General features: G+C 44.4%; 1 pseudogene; it reads left to right on the top strand.

Annotated features, from left to right (window-relative positions):
• The window catches only part of LOC142295601 (galactose-3-O-sulfotransferase 2-like), a 95,391-nt pseudogene that overhangs the window by 15,426 nt on the left and 58,376 nt on the right, over positions 1 to 21,589 (top strand).

The following is a 21,589-nucleotide window of genomic DNA, read 5'->3' as shown; positions in this document are numbered from 1 at the left end:
TGCTATAAATTATTATTATCAGATTTGACTAATAATGAATATATGATCTAGCATACACGCCTAACGCTATCTATTCCTTTGCTAATTAAATATATAAACTTGACGACTAACTGACACGAAAACGTAGTAATAAACTATATTTATTAAAACACACCCAAAAGTGTATATATACATATATATATATATATATATATATATATATTTCTGTTCAATACCATACAAAAAGTACCAAATTAGATCAAATTAGAGAACAGCAATAACTGTAGCACAGAGAAAGATTATAAGTACATTTTCATAAGGTAACAGAAAACACCAATCAGTAGGAAGTGTACAGGCTTTTGCTTTGAATGACTTCAGCACATCTGCGGCCACAGGACATCACTGGTCTCTTACACTGTTCTTGTATAATTTTGTTCCACACCTCTTCCAGTCTCTTCCACAACTCTTTGACTGTTGTGGGTTTCTTGGTGATAACTTTGTCACCAAGGATTTTCCAAAGGTTTTCTATTGGGTTTAGATCAGGACTGTGGGCTAACCATTTCATTGTTTCAATGTTTTCTGTTTCAAGAAACTAATTTACTTGTTTTGCTGTGTGAGAGGAGGCATTTGTCCTGCATGACAATTGCAGGCTGATTGAGTGATGAACGTAAGAAAGGAACCATGTGTTGTTGAAGAAGGTTCTCATACAGACTTGCATTCACTCTGCCATGTAGCTGTATGAGAAGTCCAACTCCTGCTGCAGAAAGCGTTCCCCATATCATGACACTTCCTCCATCACTTTTCACTGATTTCTTAACACACGTTGGGTTCAGTCTTTTAACCCTTTAATGTTCTCATTGTTAAGGGGTTAAACTACCCTCAAAAACTTTGCACACCACTGATGTTAGACTTTCTGGATGGTAGTTCGCTAGATTCACCCTCTTACATTTCTTAAACATGGTATAACATCAGCAATTCTTCAATACTGAGGCACCAACCCTGTTACAAGTGAGTCTAAGAAGATGACATACAGCGGTCTGTCAATTACTGAGCTCAATTCCCTTAATATTTATGGAGGGAGTCTCCAACTCATTCATTTTGTTTAAAAGACGTCTTGCATTTGCCAGCAGACATTTAATACTATGAAAACATTTCTAACTCCTTGTTTCCCTACTTTCCTTGCATGTCCCTGCCCCCCTAAATCGCCTACTGTTTCTCTCTTTCTGTCTACCCTATTTATTCTCTTTTTTTGCACAACTACCCTCCCTCCCCACAGATCCAAGTTTAAAAGCTCCTCCATCCGACTGACCAATTTCTCCCCCAGCACAGCTGCCCTCTCCCTATTGAGATGCAGCCCATCCCTACCGTAGAGCCTGTAGAGGATAGAGAAGTCAGCCGAGTTCTCCATGAACCTAAACCCCTCCTTGCTGCACCAAATTCTAAGCCACATATTTATCTTCCTAAGCTCCCGCTATCTTTCCAGTGACGCTCATGGAACGGGTAGTATTTCTGAAAACACCACCTTGGTGGTCGTGGACTTCAGCTTCCTTCCTAGTTACCTGTAATAATTTTTAAGGACATTCCACCTCCCTCTAACTCTCTTATTATTATTATTATTATTATTATTAAGTCATCATCATCATCTTTATTTCTAGAGTGCCATCATATTATGCAGTGCTTTCCAATTCAGAAGCTCATATCCAAACAAACATTCATAAGTACACCAACCACAGAGGAAAAGGAAAATGTAGTGAAGGCCATAATAATCAAAGAAATAATCCAGAGAAAAATCCTCTTTGCAAAAGTAGAAATATTTATTTTGCAAGAGGAATAAATAGACTATCAAACATCATATAATGAAACAGAGAACCAAGTGAACAGGGCGTCCTAAAGAAATTACCAATCAGTGAACCCCATGGTGAAAGATACAGCCCAAGTAAAAAAATCATACAACAATTCTTTAATATAAATCTAAAGATATCCAGCAAGCCCAAATAAGTGAGGCCTCCAATACCATTCAGAGCCACTAGATGGCGCTGAAGGTCCCTGCGAGAAGTGCTCCAGACCCATACATAAACTCATCCCTTCACGTTTCATTACAGCCCCCTGAGGAACATAGCGAAACGTGTGCATCTGGGCACATTTACACCACCCTGTGCACCCATTATGGGTAAGTCTAATCAGCCCTCTATACATTTCCATCTTTGCTAGGCTAATTTTTGTGATAAGTGCTCCATTTATAGTTGCTATCCACTCACATATGGAGCACTTCTCAAAGGCTGCATGAGCCAATCAGCAGCCAATCTTTGTGATGCTTTTGGGTGCTGTGGAGTCTGATGGAGAGTTATGTTCTGGGAGGTAGTAGAGGGGCTCTATATGAATTGACTTTGATTAGGGAAGGTGATAATCCATCCTAAAAAGATATGTTTTTAGGGAGAGTCTGAAGCTGTGTAAGTTGTGGATTTGTCCTAGTTTCTTGAGGTAGAGCATTCCAGAGGATTCATGCAGCTCAGGAGAAGTCTTGGAGCTTGGAGAGAGAGGTTCATATTAGTGTGGATGTAGAGGGTGCTGCAGAGTGGAGAGCTTTGTGGCTGAGAACAAGCAATTTAAATTAGAACCTATGATGTATGGGCAGCCAATGCAATAACTAGCACAAAGCTGAGGCATCCAAGTAACGATTAACCAGATAGGTGACCCTTGCTACTGCATTAGAGAATTACAGTAGTTAAGGAGGGAGTGGATCAAGGCCATAGTGAGGATTTTTGTAGTATCAGTGATGAGAAAGAGGTGAATTCTAGAGATGTTCTTCTGGTGCAAGCGACAAGAGTGAGAGATTGTATATAGGAGATGAAGGAGAGATCAGTAGCAAGCATAACACCTAGACAGCGAGCCTGCTGCCTAGGACTTATCATGGTGCTGCACACAGAAAGTGAGATTACAGGTTTAGTGAGGTTAGTAGACAAAGGGAGGAGAAGAAATTTAGTTTTCGAAAGTTAAGTTTCAGATAGAGACCAGACATGATGTTGGAAACTGTGGATAGTCACTGGTATAATGTAATATAGCAGAGGTGAGGTCAGGGGATGAGGTGTATAATTGTGTGTCATGAGCATAATGATGGTACTGGAAGCCAAATTTGCTGATGGTCTTACTGATTGGGGCAGTGTAGACAGAGAAGAGATTAGTACTAATGTTAACCATGACAGTTTTGTTTCCGCCAGCCCCACCAAGCAATCTGTGTATCCAATCTGATATGTCGAGCCTGAGCACACTGTTTGGCATTCACGGTCTTGGTGACCGATGACCTTGTCTGTCCTCCTACTAATAGAGTCCCCTACCACCAACATATATTTGGCCTTTCCTGCTTTCCTATTTCCCTAATTCCTACAGCAGTCATTTTCCTGGTTGGTAGGAGCAATGTCCTGCTGTAGTGATCCTAGTCCTGGCCCTGCATCCCCAATTTTAGCCAAATAGGCATATTTACTAGGTTGTGCAAGGTTAGGCTAGGCTCCATGACACTTTTCCCTTTACCCCTTCTTCTAACTCTTACCCAGCTACCTACTTCTGGGTCTTGAACTTCTCCACCTCCACCCTCAACCATATTACTGGCCCCAGCCAGAGCATGCTCAGTGAGCTCTAAACTCCTCTCCAGGTTTGCAACATTTCAAAGTGTTGCAAGAAGCATAATTAGATACATTACCTGAGCTTCCAAATATGCAACATGCTGACATCAAACCCAGAAATATTCACCCTCAAACAGCTGCTCAAAGTATGTATACATTTCACATTACTCACACTTGGTAGCATTGTCCATTGAACACTTACTAAATGGTGATAAACAGTACAGATAAAACCAATGGAAAACTAGAAAGGTAACATGAAACTATGATCCTGTGTCATAATATTGTGTTCAACTATGCTGTACACTTACTTTGCAGCCAGCACTTAAATTGCAGCCTCAGTTGCTCAGCAGCCTTACTTGGTGTGACTGGAATTTAATAGTTCTCTAACCATCTAGCAAAGCCCCCATATATTATTATCCACCCTCAAACAATATTATGCAGCCTCCATATAGCCTTATGCAGCCCCCATATAATATTGTGTTCCTCCATATAGCATTATGCAGCCCCCACATAGTACTATGCAACCCCCACAGAAAATTATACACATTCATACAAAAAACTCACCAGAAAAAAAGCCACCAGCCAACTCAGGTCAAAATGGCAAATACACTCGCAGGATGCAGCCGGCCCCCATGATAAAGGTATGGGTAATACAGGTGCAGAATACCGATGAGACAGCCATTCTCAACCTACCAACTCATGGAGGTGGTGGCTGCTGGTATTAAACATGCACACTAATGAGGTTTTACATGCAGGCACAAAGATATGTGCAATGCACAGTGTCCGGCTCACAGCCTATTGATGACACCTTTGGGCTGAACAGCACTATTTAAGTGCACTAGCACACAGGACAGACACCCCAGAGGGCCTGGCTGCATCCTGCAAAAAATTGTGCAATAAAAATGATGTACAGTAAGATGATAATAAATGTGAGGTATTGGTCCATATTTTGGCCAAAATACATAAGCTCGTAACCCACCTTGTCAAGGGTCCCCACACTTACAAGTCCCTACACTATATTCAAAAATAATTCACCAAAAAGGACATAAATTCAAAGGAAAAAATAAAGAAAACTCACAAGAAAAAAAGCCACCAGCCATCGCAGGTCAAAATGGCAAATGCACTCGCAGGATGCAGCCGGCCCCCCATGATAAAGGTATGGGTAACACAGGTGCAGAATACCGATGAGACAGCCACTCTCAACCTGCCAACTCATGGAGGGAATGCCTGCTGGTATTAAACATGCACACTAATGAGGTTATTATACACATTCATATAGCATTGTGCCCCCTCCTATAGTATTATGCACCCAATATAATATTGTGCAGCCCCCATAAAGTATTAATCAACAAGGCAAGAGGTGGGAGCGCACCAAAATCCTAAAAAAGTTTAAAGAGTAAGATATAAACACAAGGGTGCTATCTGGTGCAGTAAAAAGACATGTAGCAGCACAGGAGAAAAAAAACTCCTGCACATGAAAACAGATGCACACCAATCTATTTTAATGAAACAGACACCTTTATTATATACCAAAACAGATATTAAAAACACTTAAAATTTGTACAATAGACAAAGAAACAAGGGGGGGGGGGTCAGTTCACCCTGAGCAAGAGAAACCCCAATCATGACATGTAAGGTAAGACAGCAATAATGATCACCATGATATGTAACCCTGTGCCAACATACAATGTGGAATACAAGGGGTTGGAGAACAGCAAGCTGGAACCCAAAATACTGGTCAGGCAATGTCCTGTCAGTATACCAAAATGAGGAAGGGTATAAATAAGGAGGGAGAGAGAATGATGTAAACTTATATGCATCCGAGAAAAACACACAATTGTATGAAAAATATCTCAATAATATTAATACACCAGAGATAATAGTATAAAGATTAAGGATTTAGCCACACAGGGTGCAGCCATGCAGAGTATCACAAAGATGAAACCTATTATGTGTGTTGAGCATGTAACACACTAGATGGTGTGAATGGCACCCTAGCAGCTGATACCCAAAAATGTGTCCAGAACAACATGTGTGGCGCCCTGGACAAGCCAGGGGCCACAGTTAACAACACACACACACCCCCACCCCCGGCAGTTTCACAGCAGACATCCCCAGTGAAACTTGATTCCTTTCCTCAGGCTCAGACTGACACACCAGGTGGGCGGAGTCAGGAGATGGAGACGCCCACCCAGGAGTTAGCTGGCCTGAGGCAGGAAACAAGCCGAGTCAAGTCCTAGGAGAGGAAGAGAGAGGAGGTCTGCAGAGAGGCAGACGCAGACTGGGGCCTAGGATTGGAGCCTAGGACCCTCGTGCAGCAGAGAGTCAGGCAGACGGTAGTGGCCATCTGCAGCGATCCGGGGAGACAGTTGGTGGAACCGTAGGTAGCCGGGGCTGGGCGGTGGCCCACCGGTACCGAACCAGGGAGCCAGCTGGAAGCCGGAGCGCAGGAGGAATGTACGAAAGGTGCAGGAAAGGACTTACACCACCAAACTGGGTCAGGGGAGAAACAACAACCGCAGCCGTCTGTGGGACCCGTCCATCCAGCCGTGTGTTTTACTGAGAACTGTGTCATCATCATTACCGGCTGAGTGAGTGCCACCGTGCCGTGCGGCACAGCGCTGCCCCCGCGACCCTGCACCTCACCAAGCCCCGTAACCCGCCTGCTACCCATACACCTACCTCACCGGGCCCCGGGACAACCAACCCCCTACCCACGGAGGGGAGAACTAACATCTAGCTGCTCCATACCATCACTCCCGGGATCCCCATCCAAAGCAGCGGTGGTGTTCCAATCTCACCACAACCGTGGGTGGCGTCACGGACAATCTCCCTTACCAAATCCCCGTTTACTGTGGAGCCTGGGATCACAGACCGGGTCACGCCACCGTGATACCCACAGAAGTGACCTCGTGGCCCGGATCTGAGTAACCCCTGGTCCCCGGGTGACACACATGCACGGAGAGTGATAACAAAGCTATAGATGGCTGCAATACCACATAGATAAGTGCACATGAGTGCATGGAGAATGTCACAGTTGTTTTAATGGCATATATAGATTACAGATATATCAATTATGCAGAGTCTCACGGAGATAAAAGAACTGTATTATAAATGCACCAGAAGTACTCTGACAGGTGTAAAAAACCTCCTAACAGTGTGACGCCCTGGACCCCCAGGGGTCACAGTACACTAACATCACACACACAACCCCCCCACACTGGGTAGGTGACACCAGTCAATCAAATCCTTGTTGCCACCCTCCAGACTTGATGTCCACACCAGGTGGGGCTGAGCCAGGCAGTTGACCCCACCCACCGAGGAGTTCACAGGCCAGGAGGCGGGAAAAGACAGTAGTTAGTTAGTGGTAGGCAGTGAACGTGAGAGGAGTGAAAACTGTTGGTGTCTGGGTTGGAGCCCAGGCACGTTCAGCAAGGTCGGCAGACGGTGATGGCCGTCTGCAGGAGTTGGTGTAGGTCAGCGGAACCGTAGGAACGGGGTCAGGCAGTGGCCCACCGGTACCGAACCGGGGAGTAGATTGAAGCCAAGCACCAAGGCAGGGTACTCAGACCCCGACTAGGCTAGGAGCCGCCGAAAAGGTCAAATTCTCTGATTGTGGTCTGGACCTCAGGGGTTCATTCCCACCTAAGTCCCGTCAGAAGGCAACAGTCCAACCCGTCCGGATAAGTGCCACCGCCAAGGGCTAGAGATCCAAGGGCCAGCGCCTGCGGGCAAACAGGCTCTCCCGACACATACACGCCGGGGAGCGGACTACCCGTGGGAAGCCATAGTAGTCAAATACACAATTCTGTGTCTGAGTGAGTACAACAGTGCCATCTGGCACCGCACCGTGCTGCACCGCAACGTTGCACCCGCGCCCACGCTGCCTCCCCGCCTTGGCACCTGCACCTATACCTCCTCCCTACTCCCCAACAGGGGCCCCGGGACCAACAGCCCCTACCCACGGAGGGGTCAACACCTCAGCTGCTCTCCGCCATCGCTCCCGGGATGCCCCGTCACCAGCAGCGATGGTGCCCACCATCACCACAACCCGTGGGTGGCATCACGACCGACATCCCAAATACCCACCAAAAACCTCCCCTTTTCACTCGTGGGTGAGGAGGCGCTGCTCGAGCCCCGGGTCCGGCCCCGTGCTCGAGCCACCAAGGAGCAGAAGCACCGGACCCGAGCGCCAGCGATTCCAGACGAGCGGCGTTCCCAACACTCCGCTCGCGACAACTGCTTGTGCTAAAAGGCCCGTGCCCAAAACGGCATGCACAAAAGAGGATACAGAATAGTAAGTATCTACAATACCATAGGGTAACAAAGGCAAGCAATGGTGTAGGTCACAGGAATATAACCCACAGGTCTGAAGGCAGGCACAGGTGGGGTGGATGGAAAATGCTCAGGGTGAGCGGGCCGACGCGTATCGCCGCCTGAGCGGCTTCCTCAGGGATAGTAATGTTTAGGACATAAAGCGGTGTACTATATACATGGATTCATTAGTTCCTTACACTAACCTGTGCAGTCCAATACATGTAACATGATCTGGACGTCGCCATCTTAGCGCATGCGCAGTAGTATTGTATGGAGAGGTATAGCAGTCAAAAAGGCAGCAAAAGCAAAAGTGCTGAAGAGAAATCGCTGGATAGACACGTGATGGTAATAAACGCTGCTGGTGCGCACATACAAGGCTCCTATGCAAGTGAAGCCATATATTTGAGAAAGGTAGCATCTTGTATATTATTATTGAGATAAGGAAAACCAAAAGTATCTCAAATATTCTGCAGCGGTATGCTGTAAATCTGCACAGGTCCAGTAATGAATACACAGGAAAAGGTATATATAGATCACGCATATCAAAAGCAGCACCTACTTATATAAGCCGCATATATACCAGAAAAAGGTGAAAAAAGGCGATTTAGGCTATATGTGTGCATATATGGAACAACAAACATGTCCAAAAAATAGGGAACAATTCACATGGATGAAGATTAGGTGGAGAACGACTAAAAGGATTATATTAATCCTGTATGCATAGAGCCTCACGGACGAATAGGAGAGCTCAAAATGTGCTGGAACCCACCATAAGTACCGGCGACAGGCCCCCATAAAGTATTATGCACCACTATATAGGGTTATGCAGTTTCATATACGGTAGTATTATGCACCCTTATATATCATTATGCAGCCCCCATATAGTATTATGCAACCACATAAAGTATTATGCCCTCTATATACAGTGCCTACAAGTAGTATTCAACCCCCTGCAGATTTAGCTGGTCTACACATTCGGAATTAACTTGGCATTGTGACATTTGGACTGTAGATCAGCCTGGAAGTGTGAAATGCACTGCAGCAAAAAAGAATGTTATTTCTTTTTTTTTAAATTGTGAAAAGTTTATTCAGAGGGTCATTTATTATTCAACCCCTCAAACCACAAGAATTCTGTTTGGTTCCCCTAAAGTATTAAGAAGTATTTCAGGCACAAAGAACATTGAGCTTAACATGTTTGGATTAATTATCTCTTTTTCCAGCCTTTTCTGACTAATTAAAACCCTCCCCAAACTTGTGAACAGCACTCATACTTGGTCAACATGGGAAAGACAAAGGAGCATTCCAAGGCCATCAGAGACAAGATCGTGGAGGGTCACAAGGCTGGCAATGGGTACAAAACCCTTTCCAAGGAGTTGGGCCTACCTCTCTCCATTGTTGGGAGCATCATCCGGAAGTGGAAGGCTTATGGAACTACTGTTAGCCTTCCACGGCCTGGACAGCCTTTGAAAGTTTCCACCCGTGCAGAGGCCAGGCTTGTCCGAAGAGTCAAGGCTAACCCAAGGACAACAAGGAAGGAGCTCCGGGAAGATCTCATGGCAGTGGGGACATTGGTTTCAGTCAATACCATAAGTAACGTACTCCACCGCAATGGTCTCCGTTCCAGACGAGCCCGTAAGGTACCTTTACTTTCAAAGCGTCATGTCAAGGCTCGTCTACAGTTTGCTCATGATCACTTGGAGGACTCTGAGACAGACTGGTTCAAGATTCTCTGGTCTGATGAGACCAAGATCGAGATCTTTGGTGCCAACCACACACGTGACGTTTGGAGACTGGGTGGCACTGCATATGACCCCAAGAATACCATCCCTACAGTCAAGCATGGTGGTGGCAGCATCATGCTGTGGGGATGTTTCTCAGCCAAGGGGCCTGGCCATCTGGTCCGCATCCATGGGAAGACGGATAGCACGGCCTACCTGGAGATTTTGGCCAAGAACCTCCGCTCCTCCATCAAGGATCTTAAGATGGGTCGTCATTTCATCTTCCAACAAGACAACGACCCAAAGCACACAGCCAAGAAAACCAAGGCCTGGTTCAAGAGGGAAAAAATCAAGGTGTTGCAGTGGCCTAGTCAGTCTCCTGACCTTAACCCAATTGAAAACTTGTGGAAGGAGCTCAAGATTAAAGTCCACATGAGACACCCAAAGAACCTAGATAACTTGGAGAAGATCTGCATGGAGGAGTGGGCCAAGATAACTCCAGAGACCTGTGCCGGCCTGATCAGGTCTTATAAAAGACGATTATTAGCTGTAATTGCAAACAAGGGTTATTCCACAAAATATTAAACCTAGGGGTTGAATAATAATTGACCCACACTTTTATGTTGAAAATTTATTAAAATTTAACTGAGCAACATAACTTGTTGGTTTGTAAGATTTATGCATCTGTTAATAAATCCTGCTCTTGTTTGAGGTTTGCAGGCTCTAACTTATTTGCATCTTATCAAACCTGCTAAATCTGCAGTGGGTTGAATACTACTTGCAGGCACTGTAGTATTATGCAGCTCCCATATACTTATATGCACCTCCATATTGTATTATGCAGCCCCATATTGCATTATGCAGCCTTCATATAGTATTATGCAGCTGCCATATAGTATTATGCAGCCTCCATATAGTTTAATTCACCCCCATAGTCCTCTGGCGGGTGAGCATACAGCATGCTCCTTTACAACTTTGGTTTGTATTTAGGTACATGCTTTTGATTTCCTTGCCGATTGTTTATATTTATTATATATTTTTTACAGGCTTTATAGGATGCTTTATCTTTCACACTGATATACACTATACTATTTAGGTCATATTCTGTGCAGATTATCTAGAGTAGCATTTATTGTTGTTTTATATACTGTATCTATTTAGCTTCTCCTGCACATGCACCTATACTTTCTGGAGTGTAAAGGGTGCCTTACACACTGCGATCTCCCTAGTGAGATTGCTAGCGAGCGTACCCGCCCCCGTCTGTTGTGCGTCACGGGCAAATCGCTGCCCGTGGTGCACAACATCGCTTACACCCGTCACACGGACTTACCTTCCCTGCGACGTCGCTGTGGCCGGCGAACCGCCTCTTTTCTAAGGGGGCGGTTTGTGCGGCGTCACAGCGACGTCACACGGCAGCAATGCAATAGAAGCGGAGGGGCGGAGATGAGCGGAACGAACATCCCGCCCACCTCCTTCCTTCCTCATTGCGGGCAGCCGAAGGTACGAGGTTGTTCCTCGTTCCTGCGGTGTCACAAATAGCGATGTGCTGCCGCAGGAACGACAAACAACCTCGCTACTGACCAGACAATGATTTTTGGTAAATGAAGGACGTATCGACCAATGATTTTTGCCTCTTTTGCAATTGTTTAAGGTCGCTCATAGGTGTTACACGCTGCGATGTCGCTAACGACGCCGTATGTGCGTCACAAACACCGTGACCCCAACGATATATCGTTAGCGATGTCGCAGCGTGTAAATGGCCTTTTGGTCTGTATTGCTGTTTATTTCATTGGTCCTATTGGCTTTGTACTTTGTTCTGCTATAACAACTTTTGTATATATTTTTTTTGCCATTGCCTACTTGCTATGATTTAAGTGCATAATACTTTCATTAGGTGCTTTTTAACCGGAACTTTGGGTGTTACGATTTTCCACTATAGATTTTAAGTGTTTTTAACTTTCTTGGTGTTTTTGCATTTATTTTTTGTACAATAAAAATCATATTTTTGGTGATCCCGCTTTTATGACACTTTCTTTTCTCTTCTTTATTAATTATCTCCAGACCCTCACACCGTATGATGGCCCCCAGAGCCCACACATAAAAATATGCCCTCTGAAACAGCAGGATTTCCCACCAACCTTTTACACAATATGATGTACCACGCAAAGTATAATGCTCCTGCAGTCCCCAACACAGTATGATATTCAATTCCTCACATCCTCACACACTGTATAATGTCCAGTATCCCACAAGTATGATGCACTGCTAGCCCCTCACGTAGAATAGTGCACTTTGAGCCCCCCTTACAATATAACACCCCCAATAGCTCCCTCTCATAGTATTATAGCCTACACAGCCCCCAAACAGTATCATGCATTCCCAGAATATGATTATCTACAGCCTCCAAACACAATATGATGCTTTCACAGTTTATCGCTCCATACTGTCTTACAATTAAAATAAATAAATACAAGTCTCCAAATAGTATAATCCTCCACAGCCCCCACAGTCATTATGATGTCCCCCAGATCCAGTCAAAGTATGATGTCTCCCACCACACTCACAGAATCTTATACCTCCACAGTTCTCCTACATATTATTTTGACCCGCAAATCATCACATGGTATAGTGCCCCCACAGTTTCTAATCCTAACACAGTATGATAGTCCCCAGTCCACCACTCAATATTATACCCCTCAGTCCACCCCACAGTATAGTGCCCTCTAGGCCCACCAGATAATATGACCCCCCCTCATACCTTCATAAAGTATGATGGCCCACACACTCCCCGCACACAGTATGATGTCTCTACATCCCTCCACACAGTATGATGTCCACACAGCTCCCCACACAGAGTATGATGTCCTCAAACTCTCCAACACAGTATGATGCATCCCCGATCCCATTACAGAGTATGATCCTCGAACACCTTCCCTTACGCAATATGTTGTCTTCACAGTTTCCCCCTCAAATACTGCCTTGCAATATTTTTTAAAAAAAAACACTTCTCTATCCCTATTCCTTTAGCTTGCTTATCTGGTCTGTGTACTGCATGTACTGAGGATCTGTGCAACATGAGAGCAATATAGTGACATTATTGTACCTGTTTGTACCTGGCTGAATGGTGGTGCAGTAAGCTGACAGCTCTGCATTACACCTTTGTGTTCAGCGGTATTTGCATTCCCAGGATGCAGATATTGTTGAAATCAAGGAGCTGGCCAGGGGGATTGTGGTGCTGCTTGACACCAAGCTCCTCAACTAATGTGTGGAGTGTCATTGCTTCCAGCTTCCTGATGTTCCCACTCGAAGTTCAGGTAGGATCCAAAGGCCTGGATGTGGAAGTGTGCTACAGTGTGCCCAGCCCCAGTGTTAACACTAGAACTACTGGACTCGTGACACCTATATAGAAATACATGGTGCAAAGTAGTCAAAATGACTACCTCAGTAGTTCTAGTGTTAAGCCTGCTTTACACCTTACAATTAAGCATACGATATCGTATGCAATGTGACATGCCCCCATCGTATGTGCGTCACGTTCAATTTGTTGACCATGTCGCACAAACGATTAATTGCTGTCACACGTACTTACCCTTCCATACGACCTCGATGTGGCGGCGAACATCCACTTCCTGGAGTGGGAGTGACGTTCGGCGTCACAGCGACGTTCGGCGTCACAGCGACGTCACACGGAAGCCGGCTAATAGAAGCGGAGGGGCGGAGATGAGCGGGACGTAAACATCCCGCTTACCTCCTTCCTTCCGCATTGCCGGCGGGAGCCGCAGGACTCAGGTTAGCTGCAGTTCATCGTTCCCGGGGTGTCACACACTGCGATGTGTGCTGCCTCGGGAACATTGAACAACCCGACATTCAATTTTTAGTTTTTGAACGACGTGTATGCGATCAACGTTTATTCATTCAATCGCAATCGCACGTGGGTTTCACATAGTACAATATCACTAACGATGCCGGATGTGCGTCACTTACGACGTGACTCCGCCGACACATCGTTAGATATATTGTGGCGTGTAAAGCCCGCTTTAAAAATATAAAGTAAATTATATAGAGTGCATTGTTATAAATGTGTGATGAAATTGGCTTAATACATTTTGGTTTGTCTTTCAGGTGTGCCCGCAGCAGCATTCGTTGCTTTAGAATCATTGGATTTTTTGCTCTAATTACAATAGCATTGGTTTTGGCCTTAAAAGTGTTGAGAACATACGAGACAGAAAGGTGAGAGACAAGTGTCTAACATTAAGATAAATATATATCATGAAGATAAGAGAATCATTGATGCACAATATTTGTTCTTTTTAATGAAAAGGGTTTAGGGTTATGTACCGCCCCCGCGTCAGCAGCCGGGCTGCTCGGATCTGGATCCGCGGTGGCTCAAGGGATCTCCAGACCCGAGGGTCGGGGTCGCGCGGCCACTCGGATAAAAGGCGAAGTATTTACATGGGATGGTATGGTTAAAGTTCGTGACCCCACCCATGGTGCGTGGTAAGATGGAGTACCACCGCTGTGATTGTGAGTACCCGGTGGCGATGGTGTTGGCAGCTAGGTGTTTAACCCCTCGACGGGTAGGGGGGATGCCCAGGGACTCGGTGATGGTGACGGGGAGGTGCCATTGGGATGGTAAGGGTCACTTGCGTACTCACTCAGTCCAATAACGCTGACACCGACAACTGTGGTAAACCAAAGTTCTGGACACCGCTGCCGCTGAGAGGGAGCACGCCTGGATCCCATGCCCATTGCTGTTGCCTGTTAGTCAGTGACCTTTGCCGTGGCACCTAGTCTTTTGGTTGGTCCCTTTAGTGTAAAACTAGTCGGGTCTGGCTCACCAGTATGGCTAACTGGGTGAGCTTGCTCTCAAGGTTCACGCTTGGGATTTTCTAAACTATGTAGTGGGAAAGTCCTATCCCCCTCATTGCGCTAGTACCCCGATTTTGAAGTGGGTTTAGAATGGATCTTGAAGGCTCCGTCCTCGTCGGGTAAATTGTCAGGACGCCCGAAGCTCCTTGCTGACCTAGGGTCCACGTACCCCGTCGTGCCCTGGCCCCTGCCCAGAGATGGCACAAGGCCGCCGCCTGTCCTCCTCGACAGTCCGTGCCCTTGTCACAATCCCCTGCGACCGGGGTCCAGCTCCTACCAGGCCCAGACCAACGTCTGCTACCTAGTAGTTCCAAGGAGCCCAATTCCTGACATCCTCTCACTTTGAGAGCTACTTCTGTTCAGCCTGGAACACTCCTGACCTCCCCTTAATCAACACCCCAAGTGGGTGACCCTATTCCACTCAGGTCGGCAACTGGTGTGTCTGGTGGGTGTGGTGCAGAGTATTCCTAGGATTTTGATTAGCTTGTTCTTGGCAACACCAAAGGTCAGGGATCCGTAACCAAGGAGGAGGTGGATATTGTACAGAAGGGCAGATTGCACAATACCCTGTGACGACCTGATAGGCCAGGGTGTCACAGTTACAACACACAAAGATTGGAGGCATTGGATTAGCAACCACTATTGATGAAAAAAAATTCAAGTAACACAAAGCACAAACTTTAATATGATGCTTGACTTTTAGTTTTTGACCATATTGTTAGATCATAGCACAAAAACTACTCCTGAATGACATCATAGACAATAATTTAAAGGGGTTTTATGGGTGAAGATTTTGTTTGTTGCTGCTATAAATATATTTTAGAAACATATACTGCACTGTGCAAACGTTTGAAGAAGATGTGGAGGAAATGCTATACAGTGAGAATGCTTTAAAAGATAAAAGTGTTAATTTATTTTTATCAATTAACAAAATGCAAAGTGAATGAACAAAAAAATTAAATCAAATTAACATTTGGTCTGACTGGCTTTTGCCTTCAAAACAGCATCCATTCTTCTAGGTACACTTGCACACAGATTTTAAAGAAGCTTGACAAAGACATTTTTCTAAACAACTTGGACAACTGACCACAGATCATGGGTGGATGTAAACTTGCCCAATCCATCGTCATGTCCAAACAGACTAGTTGATGATAGAATTAGTGCCTTTTTGGGACCATATAAACACTTTTAGGACTCCTTGTTCTTCTTTACATTGCAGATCGTTCTTACTTATGTTTGCTGCTTCTTTTGGGTCATTGTCCTACTGCAAAATAAGTTTGGACCCAATCAGACACTCAATAGTGGTATTATGTGATTGATAAGTATCCATTATTCTGCATTGAGGACATTAATCTTGACCAACTTCCCAACTCCATTTGCAGAACTGCAGCCCCAAACTTGCAGGAACCTCCACCATGCATCACTGTTGTTTGTACTAACTCATTATTGTACCGATCTTCAGTCCTTCGTTGACCAAGCTTTTTATAACCAAGTATTTCAAATATTGATTCGTCAGTCGAGTACCTACTGCTATTCTGCATAAGAATGCCTAAGTTTTCGCTCATTGATGATGTGCTTTCCCTTCTATCCATGTTGCATACAATGGGTGAAATAAGTACTTGAACACGTCAAAAATATTGTAAGGAAATATACAGTGCCTACAAGTAGTCTTCAACCCCCTGCAGATTTAGCAGGTTTGATAAGATGCAAATAAGTTAGAGCCTGCAAACTTCAAACAAGAGCAGGATTTATTAACAGATGCATAAATCTTACAAACCAACAAGTTATGTTGCTCAGTTACATTTTAATAAATTTTCAACATAAAAGTGTGGGTCAATTATTATTCAACCCCTAGGTTTAATATTTTGTGGAATAACCCTTGTTTGCAATTACAGCTAATAATCGTCTTTTATAAGACCTGATCAGGCCGGCACAGGTCTCTGGAGTTATCTTGGCCCACTCCTCCATGTAGATCTTCTCTAAGTTATCTAGGTTCTTTGGGTGTCTCATGTGGACTTTAATCTTGAGCTCCTTCCACAAGTTTTCAATTGGGTTAAGGTCAGGAGACTGACTAGGCCACTGCAACACCTTGATTTTTTCCCTCTTGAACCAGGCCTTGGTTTTCTTGGCTGTGTGCTTTGGGTCGTTGTCTTGTTGGAAGATGAAATGACAACCCATCTTAAGATCCTTGATGGAGGAGCGGAGGTTCTTGGCCAAAATCTCCAGGTAGGCCGTGCTATCCATCTTCCCATGGATGCGGACCAGATGGCCAGGCCCCTTGGCTGAGAAACAGCCCCACAGCATGATGCTGCCACCACCATGCTTGACTGTAGGGATGGTATTCTTGGGGTCGTATGCAGTGCCATCCAGTCTCTAAACGTCACGTGTGTGGTTGGCACCAAAGATCTTGATCTTGGTCTCATCAGACCAGAGAACCTTGAACCAATCTGTCTCAGAGTCCTCCAAGTGATCATGAGCAAACTGTAGACGAGCCTTGACATGACGCTCTGAAAGTAAAGGTACCTTACGGGCTCATCTGGAACGGAGACCATTGCGGTGGAGTACGTTACTTATGGTATTGACTGAAACCAATGTCCCCACTGCCATGAGATCTTCCCGGAGCTCCTTCCTTGTTGTCCTTGGGTTAGCCTTGACTCTTCGAACAAGCCTGGCCTCGGCACGGGTGGAAACTTTCAAAGGCTGTCCAGGCCGTGGAAGGCTAACAGTAGTTCCATAAGCCTTCCACTTCCGGATGATGCTCCCAACAGTGGAGACAGTTAGGCCCAACTCCTTGGAAAGGGTTTTGTACCCCTTGCCAGCCTTGTGACCCTCCACGATCTTGTCTCTGATGGCCTTGGAATGCTCCTTTGTCTTTCCCATGTTGACCAAGTATGAGTGCTGTTCACAAGTTTGGGGAGGGTCTTAATTAGTGAAAAAAGGCTGGAAAAAGAGATAATTAATCCAAACATGTGAAGCTCATTGTTCTTTGTGCCTGAAATACTTCTTAATACTTTAGGGGAACCAAACAGAATTCTTGTGGTTTGAGGGGTTGAATAATAAATGACCCTCTGAATAAACTTTTCACAATTTAAAAAAAAATAAAAAAATAACATTCTTTTTTGCTGCAGTGCATTTCACACTTCCAGGCTGATCTACAGTCCAAATGTCACAATGCCAAGTTTATTCCGAATGTGTAAACCTGCTAAATCTGCAGGGGGTTGAATACTACTTGTAGGCACTGTATTTGTAAAGGTGGTATTGATACGGATTTCTCATCAGATGTCGATAACAACCTATTCAATCCATAAAGGCAAAAAAATCAAACCATGGATGGCCACAAATTAAGTTTTGTGTAATAATGAGAAATGACAAAGGGAAAAAGTATTGAACACATGAAGAAAGAGAGGTACAAAAAATCATGGAAAGTAATGACCTCAGCTGAAATATATCAGTAATTAGAAAGCAGTCTTGCCACTTAGTGAAAAATAATATTAGCTGGTTCAACTGATGGACTATAAACGAGGTGTCTAAATACCAAGGAACCACACAAGAAACATCTAATAATGGGAAAAAATAGTGAGCTGTCTCAAAACCTTCACAACCTTATTGCTGCAAAATACACTGATGTGATTAGCTACAGAAGAACTTCTGAACTACTGAGCACCACTTAAAAAATTGGTACATGTTCAATACTTATATGGCTTTTTGCTTTAATTATTCCATGAAGATCCCATCTAGCGACTTCCCTGATGAGTATAGCTTCATCCCACTGGTTGCTGCCAGTTCTGAGCTGATGTCACTGCAAGACATCTTGTAATTTTGGAGGGAAATAAGTGTCATGTGGCCTTTATCTTAGTTCCTTGGCAGTTCACTGTGTCTACAAATCTACATGTTGTCCATTTCTTGGTAGTTCTTTAAATAACCTGAAGAACATATCCTGAAACCCCAGACTGTGTTTAAATATTTACCTGGGAGGAACCATATTGATGCAGTACAAGAAGTTAGTGTCTTATTGCTATGCTCAGTCTTCTCATGATATCTGTGACATGAAACCACCATCTTCCACAACAATTTCTCATAATAGAAAGATGGGATTCGTGCAGCACAGTGGTTTGCAGCATATACCTTATATATTAAATATAAAACATCAAGTTTAGTAAATTAGAATTAAAAGTACCCCAGACAGACACAACACATATAAAGAGAAGAAAAATCAAGAAACATACAAGCTGTAGGCACAAAAAGCATAAATATACTAAAGTGACCGGTTTAGAGAGAGCAGACAGTAATTACCCTACTAATAAAATTTGCATTAGAAAAAACATGTCAATATTAATAGAGATGAGTGAGTACCGAAATATTCATAATGACTATACTCATAACAAGTACCGAATAGCGAGTACAATGCAAGTCAATGGGAAATGTGAGAAATTTTCTGCTGAACCCAACAAAAACAAAGAGGTCTGGGGGCCTGAGGAAAAGGCTAAAATGGATGGGAAAGTGATAAAACTGAATAGGGAAAGCCTGGAGAATATGCTTGCATGCATTTCTGGGAATTAGGCTGTCACAGTATTACGCCACTTTTACAGATGCACAAGAACACCTACCAAACCTAACCTAAATTGCATTTTAGAGGCCAAAAAGGTTAAGAAACAGTTTTTCCTACATAATCATTTCCATATAAGGCTAAATATACCGGAGGAAAAAAATATCCCTTTTAGTGTTTGTTCACAGGTATTGGTTTGGCTTTTTTTACTTTTACAATTGGGAGGACCTTCACTTATACATTTTGTAGGTCCCTTTGCCATAGAGAATTTCTAGTTAGCTATTCCACAGCACTTTACAAGATAGAACGTGCCCGATGGTATGTTGATCTTTGTCCTTATGGTCCTCAATTGGTCCTGTAACATACATTTGGAGGGACTGCTGTTACTTATATATTTGGGTGGTCCCTTCGTCATTGAGACTCAGATAGTGGAATACATATTCCATAGCAGTTTACGATGTGCCTATTGTGGTGGTGGGCTTTACCCTCCTCCTATGTCATTCTGAGGCCCTGAGTTCAAGTTTTCAGAGGGCCTGAAGGTTTCAGGAAACCTGAGTTTGGTGAGGGCCCTGAGTTGGCTCAGTAACATATATTTTGGAGGGCTCTTGTCTATACAATTGGGAGGGGCCTCCCTCCATGAGACTCAGATAGTTGAATACATATTCCATAGCAGTTTACCATGCGCCCATTGTGGCATTTGGCTTTACCATCCTCTTCCTCCTCCATGTCATTCTGCGGCCATCAATTCAAGTTTTCAGAGGGCCTGCAGGTGTAAGGAAATGTGACTTTGGTAAGAGCCCTCAGGTGGCCATGTAACATACGTTTGGAAGGGCCCTCCTCTAAAAATTTTGGAGGTCCCTCTTCTATACATTTGAGAGTGCCCTCACTTATTCTTATCATAGGACTCTCACTTGCTCATTTAATTCATTTAAGGGCAGAGACTACAGAGAAGAAGGGCAAGCGACATGGAGTATAAAAAGGAAGCACTGACTGCAGCCTGCGAGCCTCAGGTTTGCCTGAACTCTGCCAACAGAAAAAAATAAAGCTGCACTAGTCAACTGGATAACGAGCTCAAATATATCACTTGGGCAAGTGAATGGACCAAGGATATATGGTGCCCCCCTCCAGCATGAGTTGGAGAAGCTCCTCCAAATGGTTCAGAGATATTTATTGACAATATTCCTCAAAATATATAGGAAGAGAAGACTTGGTGATACTCTAGTACTTGCTCCAGTGCAGAATGTGCATCAGATTTCTAAAAATTATTCCAGTGGGCTGTGTCATAGATGCAGGAAGACACCAAGACAAGGGCCTCCCATGGCAAACATTATCTATGTAGGACTAGTATAGTATTTGTGGCCCTCAGTTCAAGTTTTCAGAGGACCATTAGTTGTTCATCAACAGTCATTGTAAATTGGTATTAAATATGTGGTACAACCCGTGACAAGTGTCTCCAATGACAAATATTAGTTTGGTAGGACTACTGTCCTGGTTTGTCCAGTGCACAATGTGCATTGTTTACAAAAACTAACCCTATGGCCTGAGTCATGGTTGACGCAGGGAATCACCATCAGAAGGGCCTCCAGTGACAAATAGTAGTTAGGCTGGAATAGGAGTACTATGCTATTTTGTCCACCACTGCACAATGTGCATAGTGTTTACAAAAATTAGCCCTATGGGCTGAGTCATGATTGACGTAGGAAGGAAACAGCTTTATATGGGGAGGGGTGGACGTTAACAGCAGTAGTCAAAATCAACAATTTAGGGGGAATTTAGTTTGGCTTGCACTGATCTAGTGGGATTACAAACTGTGGAGAAATCCAGTCCTTGTTGAATTTTATCAGAGTAAGTCTGTCTGAATTTTCTGTAAAGAGAGGCCTGTGCACCTATCAGTGATGATTGCCCCAGCAGAACCAAATACACGCTCTGACATCACAATAGTAGCCGGGCAGGCCAACACCTCCAAGACATATAAGGAGAGTTTGGGTCAAGGGTTCAGCTCGGACAACCAGTAAATTAAATCACCCTTGCTGATGTGCTAGTTTATTGAATATGGCCCAGTTTGTGCACATTTTCCCCCACCTCTGTTTGACCTGGTGTTCGTGTTTCTCCCCATTAATCCTTGGTGTTAAAAAAGATGGTAGCTCTGCTGCCAGTATTGTCTGAGGGTGATGTTTTCATCAACTGATCTACAACGACCCTCTTGAAGGATTCCATTGTGCAATCCTTTGGTGAATCCAAAAGGAGAAAAATAAATTTCTCCTTGTACCGTGGGGTCCAGAAAGGTGTCCAACCAAGGTTGTTTGATAAAATGTGTATCATGCTAGGGTCTTGCCACAGACAATTACACATGAACTGTGCCATGTGGGCCAAGCTGCAAACAGGCAAATGTTCTGTGTCCCCACCAGGAGGAACAATGCCCATCCTCTCCTCACGCTGACTCGCATCCTCCACCTCCTTCTCTCCAGCCTATCCATGCTGCACAGACCTGAAACTGAGGTTGAGAGTACCCTGTGTAGCATTGGGAGTCCCCTCGGTAG

Source organism: Anomaloglossus baeobatrachus, chromosome 3 (assembly GCF_048569485.1).
Source record: "Anomaloglossus baeobatrachus isolate aAnoBae1 chromosome 3, aAnoBae1.hap1, whole genome shotgun sequence".
In the NCBI taxonomy this organism is placed as follows: domain Eukaryota; kingdom Metazoa; phylum Chordata; class Amphibia; order Anura; family Aromobatidae; genus Anomaloglossus; species Anomaloglossus baeobatrachus.
Note: the sequence above shows the minus strand (reverse complement) of the source record. Positions and strands in the feature narration are given on the sequence as shown.